We start from the raw sequence: 13,335 nt of genomic DNA on the forward strand, positions 1-13,335 counted from the left end.
GGAATGTCAATGAATATCCTGCGCTATTTTTAGTTACACTTTGTCCAATTTGTCTTAACCACTTAAGTATAACACTGACGAATTATAAAAGCACACACACACACGAGCGGGCACACACATCCACTAATCTGCAGATATGAGGCATCATCCTGCATTGTCTTTTATCTGTCGAGACTTGTAAAGTAGCTGGAGTCAGTTAGTCACATGGCACATAAAAGAATCTGATAGGAAATCCTTCTCTCCCATTTCTCCTGTCTTGCAGATTTGTATTTATTAGCCCTTTAATCTTCCTCTACTATGGGCTACTAACTGAATTTAACTGAAGCCAGAGGACACTAGTGTCTCAAAGCAAGCAGACAAATGCGTCTTTCATCCTCTGTGCAATTCTCCTCAGTGAAAAGATGTATGGGTATTATAATGGGAAGGTGAAATTTGCTGCAGATGTTAACAGGGCAACGGCTCCTTGTTATCTATGCGCCGTCTCTCAGTGAAGAATCGCTGTATCCACTTTGCTGAGATTTCTAAAGCTGCTAAGTGCCAAACAAATGCAAACATAGATAACTGCTCAGCTCAGCAGCCGCATGAGGCTATGAAAGGAAGAAAAACAGTGCTGTCAAGTTCCTCTGTACAAAGTGGAGGTTATGTGAACCGACCTGCGCGAATACTCTGAGGCCAAGAATCAGCAACCGCAGAGGCTTTCTGTCTTCCTCTGTAGGCTGAGGTTACAGTGGCTAATTAGTGTGTTTGTTATTGTAAATGTTACTCAGAAGATAAAAGCTAAAAAAAAAAAAAAAACTAGGGAAAGGCAAAAAAAAAGAGAAAAGCGATTATTTCCCATACAGTGAGTGGAGCGTTTATCTGTGAGTCACAGCTAACCTGGAAGAACCAGCTGTGATTTCCTAAGAAGTGCCTCCCTGTGGATCAATCCACAACAGCTGTGCTGTTAATGAAACAATATCAAACATGTTTCTTCAAATAAACCTGCCGCTAACAATATTAAACTGTCCAGGTCCAACAGTTCAAGATCAAATAACAAATAATATTTGCTATCGGATTAGGCTGATGGTATTCTTTATTTTTCATGGTCAATACATCCAGTGAAAAGCCCAAAACCAACAATGAACTGATCCTCTTAACTATTATCAACCGTGTAACTAAACCCTGAAAGCACACCGGTTTGCCATCATGCATAGTGCTTGAATGTGAATGTCTAAATTAAACAAATTTATACCCATATAAAACAGCCCGGACGTTTATTTATGTATTTTTGGGGGGGATACGCATGATCAGTCAATTAATACCGATTGCATTTCATTTGGATATTTCACAAAAGATGTAATGCTTGTTGAACCCGTCAGATGCTTTTTTACATCTGCTTTCAGAGCGCCATTTGGGAAAATGCGTGAGTTCTAACTTGACAGCAAAACGGAGAGGTTTAATAGTTTACTGGATACACTTCAAATCACTTAACTGCCATGGCTTCTCGCACCTGTCACTCTTCCCCAGTCAACTATGAGAGAGGGAGAGTGAAAATAAATTTGAGTAATTACTGCAAATTGCCAGAACCAAGCAGGCAGTTAGCAAGTGTCAAGGAGGATTTTAATCATTAACATGAGACCATGCACCTGTCCACCCGGAGGCTCTAAAAAGTACCGAAAACATCTACGATTAAAGTTACAGCGTTAAATAAATGTTTTCAGATTACAGAGCTCAGATTTCAGCTCCCCAGTCACTTTCTGGTCTTCAGGAATAATGAGACAACCCTGTCACTTATCAGGGGACTATCAGGAGGGCTGAAGGATGGTTCCACACCTCCTGCTTTTCTACCAAATAATTAGATATCATTATAGTGACATATTTCTAAGTTTAGCATGACCTTCCTATTATATGGTTCTGTATGTTTTTTCCCCCACCTCTTTTATAGCAAAGATAAAGGGGAAAAAAAGCATCCGCCCTGTTTCATAAACAAACAACAAAGCATTATTTCAACAAAGTCTTTAGTCCTACCAGTGCTGTGCATCCTGCTGTTAGGGACAAATGTTTGCCTTTGTGAGTTTGCTTTGACTGAATACCCTTTATTCTGTCAGCAGCACTTCGACACTCAGCAGTTTGGAAACAGCATTATGTTATTAGTAGCAGCCACTGTTGGCATGATTCTTGTGTCTGGCACTTTAAATACATCTGACCATTATTATATTATATTTTTTATATTAGCTGCTGAAGTTAATGATTTGTTGATGGGGGAGTATAGCATTTAACTATATAAATGATGGATTATATGTATGTAGTTTAGCAGGAATCACAGCTCTTTGGTAAGTCTCTGCAATCTTTGCACACCTGGAATCGGCACATCCTCTCAAGCTCTGTGAAGTATCTGTGAAATACCATCTAAAACGGTCGCTGCAGATCTTCTCTAGGCTTTAAGTTTATGCTTTAGCGTGCACTCTAGGACAGCCAAGGACTTGTTCAAACACTGTATTCAACATGCCAAACAAGTAAGTTAGCTTTGCAGCTGTTCTCACAGGAGTTAGATAATCTAAACTATAGGAAGATGTAAAAGGTTTAGAGCTATAAAAAAAAAAATCATTGCAGATTAAATTTCCATAAGCTTCACTGACAAGCTGACACAAAGGCTTCCCATCCATATAGTTGTTTGTGACTCCAGGCTGTGATCTGGCTTAAGAGTCTATGCATTTTAACATAGACTGAATGTATAATGCACACATGCAGAGAGTTTTGCCGTTAGCATTTCCCAAAGATCTCTAGGCTGTGACAGTACATGTACACATGACTGACACGGGTGATGGGTTACATCACAAAACTGAGGGGTAAAAAGTATTTTAAACTTTAATTTCACTTTTTGTCAGGGTGTGTATCCTGAATCAACTTAAATGCTGCCAGTATGTTTTTGTGGATACAACAAACTTAGATGAAGAAATTCTGCATTTAGTAAATGAGCAAAAGATCTTAATGACCTGTATACTTGCAGATACAGTGGGATGCAAAAGTTTGGACAACCTTGTTAATAGTCATTATTTCCCTGTATAAATCGTTGGTTGTTACAATAAGAAATGTCAGTTAAATATATCATATAGGAGACACACAGTGATATTTGAGAAGTGAAATGAAGTTTATTGGATTTCCAGAAAGTCTGCAATAATTGTTTAAACAAAATCAGGCAGGTGCATAAATTTGGGCACTGTTGTCATTTTATTGATTCCAAAACTAATTATTGGAACCCAAATTGGCTTGGTAAGCTCAGTGACCCCTGACCTACATACAGGTGAATCCAATAATGAGAAAGAGTATTTAAGGGGGTCAATTGTAAGTTTCCCTCCTCTTTTAATTTTCTCTGACGAGTAGCAACATGGGGGTCTCAAAACAACTCTCAAATGACCTGAAGACAAAGATTGTTCACCATCATGGTTTAGGGGAAGGATACAGAAAGCTGTCTCAGAGATTCAAGCTGTCTGTTTCCACAGTTAGGAACATATTGAGAAAATGGAAGAACACAGGCTCAGTTCAAATTAAGACTCGAAGTGGCAGACCAAGAAAAATCTCGGATAGACCGAAGCGACGAATGGTGAGAACAGTCAGAGTCAACCCACAGACCAGCACCAAAGATCTACAACATCATCTTGCAGCAGATGGAGTCACTGTGCATCGTTCAAACATTCGGCACACTTTACACAAGGAGATGCTGTATGCGAGAGTGATGCAGCTTGAGGTATGCTAAAGCACATTTGGACAAGCCAGCTTCATTCTGGAATAAGGTGCTGTGGACTGATGAAACTAAAATTGAGTTATTTGGGCATAACAAGGGGCGTTATGCATGGAGGAAAAAGAACACAGCATTCCAATAAAAACACCTGCTACCTACAGTAAAATATGGTGGTGGTTCCATCATGCTGTGGGGCTGTGTGGCCAGTGCAGGGACTGGGAATCTTGTCAGAGTTGAGGGACACATGGATTCCACTCAGTATCAGCAGATTCTGGAGACCATACCAAATACTGACTTTCAAATTCATTACAATTGTACAGACTTTGTGTTTGCCTTTAATACTGTATTTCCGTGTATGTTTACACATGCTTCAGGAAATTTCTGCACCTATTTCCCATTTCGTCATAACAATATATAAAGAAATAAGAGGGTGAAGATTTTTGCACAGTACTCTGTTTCTTGTGACTGTCTTTCTTGTCCTACCTTCTCAGTCTCCCTGCTTTCATGAACATGTGTTTTTTTTTCTCATATTTTCACATACTACACATAGATTCTGTACTCTCTTTCTCTTACCTTTGTTCTCTTTGTCCTGTAATAATGCAACATGAATGTCTTTGTTACAGTCCAGTTGCTTTTTGCTCTAGACATGCAGTTTCAGTGTATATCTGCTGATGTTTCCCTCAAAGGAAAATTTTGGAATCAGCCAGTTCTTTGGTTGTCCCGGCCAGAGAAAATATCATAAAGATCAACATGTTACTACAAAAAGCATAATTATAGACAATGATCTAAAATGCCACGCCACTGTATCTGTGCTGCTGACGAGCTAACTGGGATTATAAAACACTGTTACATGGAAATCTGTGTTAGCACCTGGCCGACACTGGGTGCAACTATTCCCGTCCAGCTCGACGCTGAGTCCTCACTGTTGTTTTCTAGCCTGGCTGGAATGTAAGTCGATAAGAAGTGACTAATGATAGTGTGTGAAAATAAAGAACTCTGTATAAGGTAACACGTAATGTTCAAAACTGAACAGGAGTGGAGGGCGAAAAGGGACCACAGCACATTCCTACAACCTTTGTTGTTTTATTGTGTTATCCAGTATTGTGTAATCTAATTGACGGGACTCACAGGGAAGAGGTGATGGGAGCACTTTTCTCGAGGGAGCGACGGCATATTTTCTTATCCTCTGAAATTATTGAAGCATTATGGTTGCAGCTGTCAACTTTGCACAAATATCTTTGCTCTTTTGTTTCTCACCCTCTGCATTGCTGCTGACATCCTCTCCTGTGTTCCCTGGAGTATCTTAACAAATCCTGTGTAGCTGTCCCCCTGAGGGATAGTACACTGCAACAAAGTAAGCAGTTCACAGTTTCCAGTGCAAGCTGACGTGGGTATAAAAAGCTGTTTTGTCTTTTTCTTTCCAGTCCAGGAGATTCAGCTTGGACTAAAACATACAACTTAATAATTATCAAACTGGTTTTTTTTTTCTTCCAGACAAACATTTGCCTGCCAGCGTGGGTTGTAAAGAGCTGCCTAAATATCACTATTTGACACTTTATTTTCTACTTTATACTTCATGCAATACTTTTTCAGTTACTGGTGCTCGAACAGAATGCCATCCATCCAATTTCTGTCCCTTGTGTAGGCTGGGGTCAGAGGGCAGCAGAGAAGCTCAGGTCTCCCTCTCCTCAGTGACCGCCTGTAGCTTCTCTGGGAGGACGTCAGACTAGCTCAGAGTGTTAACTTCTCCTGCTCATCCTGGGTCTGCCCTGGGATCTCTTTCCATTTGGGCATGCCCTGAACACCTCACCTAAGAAACATCCAGGAGACATCGAGGTCAGATGCCCAAACCACATCTTACCAATGCTCTCAGAGGGATTAATAAAAATGACAACATCACTCTTTGGACAATTATCAGAGTTGCTGCAAACTTCTTTGACAGAGCTGATGACACCAACACTAAATACAGGAGCAAAGGGCAGCCGTTTAAGCACAGAAAACCATGTGAGGAAGTAAAACGAGAGGAACAAGAAGAACAACCCACACAGACAAACATGAAGACCCACATGGGAGAAACACAGGAAGGGAAAAAACTCAGAAACATACGGGTGATACAAAAATTAAATGCCATGAGAGGCAGTGCTAGGCTTATGTTAAGTAAGCAGTGTCAACTGATTGAAACATTGAAAAAAAAGTCATTCATTTCAAGGGGGAGGAGGGGAAGACCCAGAGCAATATAGCTGCGTTTGTAATGGGGTAGGAAGCGTTAAGGACAAGCATGAATTCTAATTATGTTTTTATATTGTCAGGCAGAGATAAAATAAGAGACAGTTATGAAAAGAATGTGAATCATTGCACTGCTCTATCTGTCAGCAAGCAGCTCACAAGCTGAATATGAGTGTGTGTTAACAGTATTATTGTTGGGATCAGCGCTGATTTCATCTATCTCCACACACGCACACTCAACAAAGTGCTTGTAGCGTGAGAAAGGCACTGCAGGGTCCCCGCGTTTTGGAGGACACTCAGAGTACACAGAGCAGATCCCAGGAGAGTTGTCTCAGTAAACTCAGTCAGCGGCTTGCAATTAAGTGAGATTTACACGGTGTCAAAGTGGGGCCGACAGAATGAGCATGTAGATAAAAAGCAGCGAGTGTTGGCGTTTACAGTGCGTGTACTGTACGTCTGTGAAATGTGAAAGGAGCAACCACGGAAATCAATGGCACTGTTATCAATATTCAAGATATGTTAGTTTTAGCTTTTCATGAATTTGTATTTCTGCACGATGAAAGGACAAAGCACGTACCGAAACGTATGAATATTAAGTATTCGATATGAAACACAATCTTTTTAGTCCTCAGGTAAGATAATGCTGTGATTCAGTAAGTCAATCAATCCTGTGTCAATAATCACAGCCCAGTATTAATCTTATTATCTTGTTTGGGTCCCCTCTGACTCAGCTAACGAGCAGTGCCAGTCAGCCCGAGGTCTCGGCAGTCTAAACTGGAGAAGGAAGATTTTTGTTTGTAGCAGTGCTGAACCCATAGTCTAATTAGCAGACTTTGTTCTGCAAGACTTGCCTCAAAACATATTTTTCTTTGTTGAGTTTTGAATCGATTAACCTTCGTTCACAGTCTCCATATGACAGTCTCCGTTTCACAATATGTGACTTTTGGATTCTGAAGTTGGTGAGTCTGTCTGAGTGGTTGCATATAAGGTTTGTTTTAAAAAACTTTTTATTTTTTACATTTTTACATTTGCTAAACTACTGAAGCAAAGACTGTCGAGACCAGAATTACCTCAGAGTCCTATCATTAACTTGCATAAATATTCTTTATAAAAACATCAAATATGTCTCACCAAATACAATCAATAGCTGTCAAGAAATAAATGGGTGTTATATGTGTATACCATAGTAGCTCCCAAACGAACTCACGCTCCCAGATGACAGATGCCAGATGAGATGCCAAGGCTATGTGTTATAGCTTTATCAGTCCAGCCTTTGAATCTGCTTGCTTATCACGAGCCCCTTGACCTTACTTGCTTGCCTTTCTTGTCTTGGGTGTTTGAAGGTCTTATCACTACACCGGATGGGCAAGAGACTATTTGTAAATTCCTGTGTGGCCACTTGGTTACATTACTTCAGACACTATATCCTGATATATGAGACTTTACATAGGAGATATATATTAACAAAACCATGTTTCAAACTATTTTAAATGTGATTTTATTTTATTTATTTATTTTACTGAAAATTGAATTAAATCATTGAAAACTAACAGTAGGGAATGGTAAGACATAGCCACCACAAGCCGTGTAGCTGTGCTCCTGCTTAGAAGTGTCAATGAAAGCTAACCAAGGTGTCTGCTGCTGAAGACTAGGGAGAAATGAGCTGTTACCTGTTCAGTTAAACACATCCCCACCCTAAATCAGGTACAGAAGAGGACACGTTCACATATTGTGTATATTGTCAAGGATCACAAGGAGTGGCGTCTTAAAACACCAGACATTTAAAAAAAATCTATCAAGTGTATTTTCCATCATTTGAGTTTTGATGCTTTGTAAACCAGGTGGAAAAATGGGGTAAGATGATTTTTGTTTCCACTAGTGGGGGGGGTGACATGTTCTCAGCATCTTCTGTGGGTTTAGTAGGGAGCAACTGAAGGGGGAGGAAAAACCACAAATGAATGGACATGAAACAGGAAGTCCTTTTGTTCTGCTGAATCGGGCCAAGGACGAGGGGCACACCTGAGGCTTTTGAGTATAAAGCCAGTTTAGGTATACCATGAAAAATGCGTCTGTGTAGCTTCAAGTTGATGTAATTGTATACGTTTCATGTGGATTGGTTCCAGTCCCCCTGCAACCCTACAATGGAGAAGCAGAAGAGAATGGATGGATGGATGATTCAGCATTGTATTTACCAATGATTTAAAAGTCTTTGTGCAATATCCGCAGGCTTATTGATTTAGTTGATGGCCAAATGGCCCTGCAGGCCTAAAGGGATAAAGGCCATTGGTTTTCCTTTTTATTTATGGTATTTGTAAAGCGCTATACAAATACAGGCCATTTACCATTTACCATATTTGTAATGTATTGTACCCGCGGGCCCAAAGCAATGCACTACAAGTTAGTAGTTTTTGTATTCGTGTGTGTATTTTCTGTTTAATGAGTATAAATGTTGTGCGTTTTAAATTGTGTGTGTGGGTTACTTTTTTTTAAGAATTCCATGTTTGTCAGAATAAAACACCTTGTCATTTATATATATCCATCCATCCATTCGCTTCCGCTTATCCTTTTCAGGGTCGTGGGTGTTGGAGCCTATCCCAGCTGTCATAGGGCGAGAGGCGGGGTACACCCTGGACAGGCCGCCAGTCTGTCGCAGGGCCCATTTATATATATATATATATATATATATATATATAGATAGATAGATAGATAGATATATATATATATATATATATATATATATATATATATATATATATATATATATATATATATAGATAGATAGATAGATAGATAGATAGATAGATAGATAGATAGATAGATAGATATATATATATATATATATATATATATATATATATATATATATATATACTCTATAGCTCACAGTTACAGTTATTTGGAGCAGGCACTAGCTATTTTGCTAGTGTCACGCTGCACTGAATCACCTACACATTCCACAAACTGTAATTTACAGAGTCTCCAAATATCCAAAATTCAATGACTGTTTCAATGACTGTTGGTGGCATCTTTCTGTGAGCAAAAAAAAAAACAACAGTCTGGTTTAACATTAGAATTCAAGTTGAGAGCCTAAAGAAAATCATGCCCTGTCTCCACTGTCATACCACAAATGCCTCTTTCCTCTGCTCCTCTGCTCTGTTGTCTCTCTGTTTTTCCAGTGTTTCTAGTTTAAACTCGGGGATCATGTTCAACATCCCACTTGATGTTGTCCTTTGTTCTCATGAGACTTCAACCCCTTATGGGCCTTTTTATTACTTTACACTAACAAAAGTAAGAACAGGAAAAAAGGAGAGAAGTTCAGCTTGTGTTCACTTGACATCTTTCTGCACTCAAACAATTAAAACATAGCATGCAATTGACCTGTTAGTTTAATATATGTATATACTGTATGGTATTTGTCCAGTGAAATAATTTTATTGAAGCCTTTCGAGGAGGAGGAGGAGGAGGAGGAAGAAGAATCCTTTATTGTCATTATATATATATATATATACATATATATATATATATATATATATATATATATATATATATATATATGTATATTAGGGGTGCAACGATACACAAAATTCACGGTTCGGTTCGGTTCGATACTTTGGTGTCACGGTTCGATATTTTTTCGATACAAAAAAAAATGTTCATGCCTTTTAAATTTGTCATTTATTAAATTTTCACGGCACATTCTGCACCACATCTCTGTGCGTTCATCATTTGTTTGAAGCCAGCTCACCTCCTGCAACTACTTTTCCGAGAATACGTTCTTCTTTTGTGGTTCGGACTCCTTCTGACATTTCTTTGGAGGTGGAGGAACACCAAAGTAATTGCTTAAAGGAGCTTCTTTGACATCTTTAAGAGTTTTAAACAAATGTCTGTCCTCCTCCAGAAAATCTTATGTATGCAAACACGCGTTGCAACTTCTTATCTTGTGCGCATTTTTTATTTTGACAGCGAATGCGCACCTGCGGACCACTTATGTGCAGCCCTGGTTATTTAGCTCGTCATATTGCAGCCACAGAAATTCTTTTGTCCATGAAACCATAAAGCTGCACTTTCTTTTTGCCTTATAGTCTGATTTGTCATAACTTTTCCGTTTTGTGGTAAGCTTTTCTTTGGCTGTCACTTCTTCACCCTGACCTGTCTTATTTGGCTCAGCAGAACTAAAATATATATCCTGCTGCTTTTACACACGCACTCACATAATGCTCAGCGATTCTCTGCGTGATCGACCTCTCACATGTTTAAGCTGCCGGAGATTTAACAAAAAATAATTTCCCCCAGGGATCAATAAAGTATTCTGATTCTGATTCTGATTCTGATTTCACTTGTCATGTTTGCATAGTAAGCTAACGATTGATAAGACGATGTCAGAGAAATTGGTGCGCAAATGATCGTCACTCACAGATCAGTGCTGTCGCTCTCTATACACAGTTCGCGCGATTGCAAAGTGAAAGCAAAAAACAAGCGCAAATTCAAACGAATATATATATATATATATATATATATATATATATATATATATATATATATATATATATATATATGTGTGTGTGTGTGTGTATATGTGTGTGTATATCTTCGATACCCAACATCCACAATGACGGCGAAACAACTAGTAGCTCAGTGTTCCAACATTCGAAAGAAGGGACTGCTATCACAGCTAGAGATTGACGAGGTACAACATAAATGCTACAGCAAGGAGGAGTCAGGACGCCAGGTCAGGGGGGAGATATCATCACCCCTACCCGAGATTGGGTACATAGCCCCAAGTGCGATAGGAGAAGGATCGTTGAGTGCGAGAGGAACTGACCTGAAAAATAGGATAATGGCCAAGCTTGAAACCTGGATCCCCCGTAGCCGGTTACCAAGATTACGTGAAGTACCCTCAGAAGGTCTGCTAGATGATGTTAATGCAGCACTACGGACGATACCTACAACCACGATTACCGACACTAACAAGCTGATCTACAATACGGCAGCAGTGATCAGTGAGATGCTTGGCTACAAGTTGAACAGCCACAAGGGGCAGTACCCTCCATGGAGAAGGAGGCTAGAGGGCAAGATCAAAGTAGATCATGTATGTATATATATATGTATGTATATATCTGCTTCTCATCAGACACTTTACCTTGGGGATATTGAAACATGAATTTATGTTTATTTGGACAACACTGCTGAATCCTGACCTCGAAATATAATTGTTTTGAATTTTCTTACTCAATTTGCACAACTCCAGGGTGCATATTAACAGCTCTGTCTCCGAGAAAATACAAACAAATATGTCTCGGCCTTCAAAATCGCGGGCATGCAGAAGAACTGACTACAGCAATTTAAGAAAACTGCATTTATTTTAGCAAACTGTGGAGCAATCAGAGTCCTCAGACAAACATTAAAATGCAAAGAGACCAATCTCATATTGCCAGAGGTGTGTCATGCTGTCAACAAGATACCAGAATCAGAACAAAAAGTAAACATTTCAAATGTCTGTGTGCCAACAATTTTACAGAAATTGTTTCTGCCTTCAAACCCACACAACAAAAATATTCATATTAACTAGTAAAGACAGTTTGTTAAGCTGTTTTAGTATTTTATTCTTGTAAGCACCACTAGCTTTTTCTATATTTTTGGAAGAGGAAATTAAAAATGGTCAATTCCCAGAAACTGAATGTATGTCTCTCCAAAGAAAAAATGTATATGGTAGTAGAAGTGTGTGTGTGTGTGTGTGTGTGTGTTTGTGTGTGTGTGTGTGTGTATTTTTGTGTGCAATGCTGTGAAAAAGTATTTGCTCCCTTCCTGATCTTACTTTTTTGTACATTTCTCACACTTAAATAGATCATTAAATAGATCTTAAACAGATCATCAAACAAACTTTAATTTTAGATTAAATTAACCAGAGGAAACACAAATGCAGTTTTTAAACAATGTTTATATATGTAAACGCAAGTGGCTCTATGTGAAAAAGTAATTGCCCCTCCTTGTTGAATCATTAATTAACTCTGATTAAGCACATTGTTTGGAAAACTGAATTTAATTCCACTAACCACACCAGGCCTGATTACTTCAGACCCGTTGAATCAAGCAATCACTTAAATAGAACCTATCTGACAAAGTAGGCTGAAAGATCTCAATAAACAACACACAATCCGACGATTTGAAGAAACTCAAGAACAGCTGAGAAACAAACTCATCGACATCTGTCAGTGTGGAAAGGATTACAAAACCTTCTAATGCTTTAGGACTGCAGTATACAGTGAGAGCCATTATCCACAAATGGAGAGAACCTGGAACAGTGGTGAACCTTCCCGGGAGTGGGCAGCCTGCCAAAATTACTCCGGGAATACATTAGCAACTCATCCAGGAGGTCACAAAAGAACCCAGAACAAAATCTGAAGATCTTTAGGCCTCACTTGTCCCAGTTGAGGTCAGTGAGAGGTCAGACTCTCTACGGAAGAGTCTCAAACAGAAAAGTACTACTGACCAGAAAGAATACAAAGGCTTGTCTCACATTTGGCAAAATATCTCTTGGTTTATCCCCAAGACTTTTGAAGTTATGGAGTGACATATTCAAAGTCTGGACTCAAATCAGTGAATCAAGAATCATGATCTCAAACAGGCCATTAATGCTCGAAAACTTTCCAATAAATCTGAATTTCAGCAATTTTGCAAAGATGAGCGGGCCTTTTCTAAATGTAGCAACTTAGTGCTGGTGCATTTCTTTAAAAAGAGGTCAACAACAAGAGTAAATTGGACGTGTGAAGACAGCAGTCCTAGATGAGACTCAAACATCTTTCTTATTGGAGGTCCTGTCATTATGCTACCCAGTGTCCAAACATGCTCCTTATGTATACATGTGCTACGTGTGATAAAATATAATGAGAAAGTGTGCTGACCAAGCATCAGTACATCAAGAGTTGGGAGCGAAAGATGTTGAATGGCTCTTCTTTTTCTATTTGTCACTACAAAACCTACTTTTAAGCCACTCAGGTTCTGAGGAAGCAGCTTGGTAACCCCACAATTAAGCCTTGATGAAGGGTAGACTGCTACCAGGTATTGACTAAATGCAGTTTCATCTATCCTCTGACTGTGGAACAATGGGCGGCCTACAAATATGGCCTAACAGCAGGGGACTACAGAACAGATGCTTTGTCATTTGGACTTGTCTCATTAATTTACTGTTCTTTATTATAGTACAAATGCTCAGTTTGTGAGCACACATTCAGTGGCCACATGTGAAGAAGAGTGCAATCAGCCCTGGGATGTTATGTGAAACAACAGATGTACAAACGGAAGTTTGCATTGTTTGGTCAATTTATTAGGTACGCATTTTCAACTACTTGTTAAAGTAAAGCTAATCAGCCAGTTACATGGCAGCAACT

This window comes from Maylandia zebra, linkage group LG6, assembly GCF_041146795.1.
Source record: "Maylandia zebra isolate NMK-2024a linkage group LG6, Mzebra_GT3a, whole genome shotgun sequence".
In the NCBI taxonomy this organism is placed as follows: Eukaryota; Metazoa; Chordata; class Actinopteri; order Cichliformes; family Cichlidae; genus Maylandia; species Maylandia zebra.